General features: G+C 35.8%; 1 protein-coding gene across 5 annotated transcripts in view; it reads left to right on the forward strand.

Annotated features, from left to right (window-relative positions):
• The first annotated feature begins 2199 nt into the window (after window positions 1-2199).
• Window positions 2200-2613, forward strand: part of LOC102309307 (type II inositol 3,4-bisphosphate 4-phosphatase) — a 59222-nt gene continuing 58808 nt past the window's right edge. For all 5 annotated transcript variants that reach the window (XM_042216156.1, XM_005951160.2, XM_042216154.1 and 2 more), the window contains exon 1: window positions 2200-2330. The gene's annotated coding sequence lies outside the window, so the exon portion shown is untranslated. The remainder of the gene's footprint in view (window positions 2331-2613) is intronic.

Below are 2613 nucleotides of genomic sequence, written 5' to 3' on the forward strand. Positions count from 1 at the left end.
ATTATTATTATCAGTAACAATGCTGTTATTCATCGTGTTCCATAAAATAAACAAAAAAAAGTAAGTGAACTCTTTTAAAGTCAAACTATCTTTGGATGTTTAACCAGGACAACACTGACGTGATGCAACTGTACACCTTTTGTTTAAGCCAGTGTGAAGGTGAATATGACTTTTATGCCTGGGTGGCCCCTTAAACAAAATGTGTGTATGTATTGCTTATATATTCAATATTGCTTTAAAATAACAGTCAAAATAAATGCCATGCAGTGTGAGACTTGCTTCTAAGATTACTTTAGTTAAAGGAAAACATGGTAGAATAAAAGCACAAACAGGATCAGCATCTCTTTCAGTCCAGAATCTAACGCCACCTATTGGTCACAGAAGTGCACAGCTCTAAAAAAATGAAAGTCCGCAAATGAAGGCTTATCTGACTTCCAAATGCTTTAAACACACCCTGCATCCTGCAAAACAAACCTCGTGCCATCTTAAAACAGACTGACAACATTACAGAGGGAGTTTAAACACACGCTGACTGAACAACTTTACCCAAAAGCTGCATGAATCACTCACGAGCTGAGACGTGTTTGCCATTTACGGGCCTGTGAGTCAGTCACTCTTATGACATGGACAAGTAATAGCCACTGTAACACAGGTAATAAAGTTAAATCTTCTAAAACTTTACTTAACTTTACTTAAAGTACAAACCTCTCATTATAAGTGTGCGATAAGACAGATCAGCAGGTAAACGGTGACCTTTGACCTCACATGTAACATCACAAGGCAGAAATGATCCAGACAAAGTTATTATGCAAACGTGATATAAAAGGCCGCATTTAAAAAATAAACAATGCAACAGGAAAAATTAAGATAATCTAAACTTCTGCTTATTAAAAGGGAAATATGCTTTACTTCCACCAACAATAAAATAAAAGCCAGAAATTTAAAACCTTTTTGTTTAAACTACTGTTACGCATATACATTATTTTTAAATTCATTTTAAGTTTTACAAAACCTTGAAAAAGAAATTCATGAAACAATTAGAGTTAATTAAAAATTAGAATGAATAAAATGTAGTCAGATTTACCCATTTACCGCACAACTTCATATGCTTTACTTAAAAATGTTTACATTTTTAATAATGAAAGCTTCAATAAAAAAAATAACAATGACACTAATATAAAAAAAAATAAAGAAATCAATTAAAACTGTATTTTAAAATACACACACACACAACACACACACCACACACTACACACACCACACACACACCACCAATCAAGATTTGTTACTCTTTTTAAGTGCCCGTAATTTATATTATTTAATTCTAAAGATTTTCTGCAGCTGGATTAGTGAGAAGTTTGCAGGTTAAAAATAGAGAGGAAACCTAAACTAACAACGATTAGGTAAAAAGCAAACAAACAAACAGAAAAAGAGAATGAATTTCTGCATCATTTTACGACATTAATCTTAGTAATAGCTTGTATGTGTAGTAATAGTTTCCTGCTGTATTCTTATTCACTCAGTTTCCAGTTTATTGCTACATCGAGCTGGAAGTTAAAAGCCTCATACAAGTAGAGTTTTTTAAAGGTTTTGCAAGAAACTTCCGAAGTATTTTCACACATGACAAAGTAACTAAATCCAGTTTTTACATCAGTTTATACGCGTTAAAGGCGGATTAAAGCGTGTTTAAGTCCCTCTTGACATCAAATAAGTTAAACAGAAACAGACAGCGCCCACTCGAGACACTGCAGACAGTTTTTACCTTCACAGCTTTAAAAGAAACTCTGCTTTTTCTTCTTCCGGGCTTCTGATTTTTTTCCCTGCCGTCAGCTCCGCATATTTAAACCTTACAAGCTGAAAACTGGACTAATTAAAAAGTTGTGAAGCAAAATCAAGAACGAGGAAAAAAAGTCACACACACCCGGAAGTTTTTTCGTTTTTCTGTAGGGGATGCTTGCGTTAATCTCCTGTCCTCACCTGGAGGGGCGGTGATAGCAATATGAGGTATTAGAGAATTTCTAAATAGTCCTCAACATCCTAGAGCACACCGTCTACAGCCATATTAGCACAGCCAGTGTTAACGCTCTAACGTTCAGAAGCACAAGCTTTCACATTTTAACAGTAAATCGATGGGATATAATCCAACTGACTAATGATGTTTTTCTCGCGACATATTTCAGTTCCACGTTAGTAGCGCATCTGGGAAGACAGACAACTCTCGCGATACTTGATTCGATCAAACGTTATTTCGCTGTGGCGTTGGCTCTATCCAAACACACCGCGGCTGGTAAAGTTGGTCATTACCCCTCCAAAACCCACTTTTTGTGCCGGTAAGAGACACGGAAAAAGCGGAAAACACTTGTGAATCACTTTATCTCACGTGCGGATATTTAGTCGAGTTTTCGGTTGTTTTTATAAACATTTTCCCGTCATGTCAACAACTAATGTCAAGCATTAACTTGGTGGCACCGTGCAGGTGCACTTGTTCCGCTTTATGTTCATGTATTTGTTTTTCACAAAGCCTTAGCTTAAGGATGTAAGTATGTAAACCGTGTGCGGTACTATTACTACGTAAATAATATAGCCACAGTACTCAGAATATTCCAGGTTTTT

The sequence above is a fragment of the Haplochromis burtoni genome, unplaced genomic scaffold (assembly GCF_018398535.1).
Source record: "Haplochromis burtoni strain Fernald_Lab_line unplaced genomic scaffold, NCSU_Asbu1 Contig_942, whole genome shotgun sequence".
Classification (NCBI taxonomy): Eukaryota; Metazoa; Chordata; class Actinopteri; order Cichliformes; family Cichlidae; genus Haplochromis; species Haplochromis burtoni.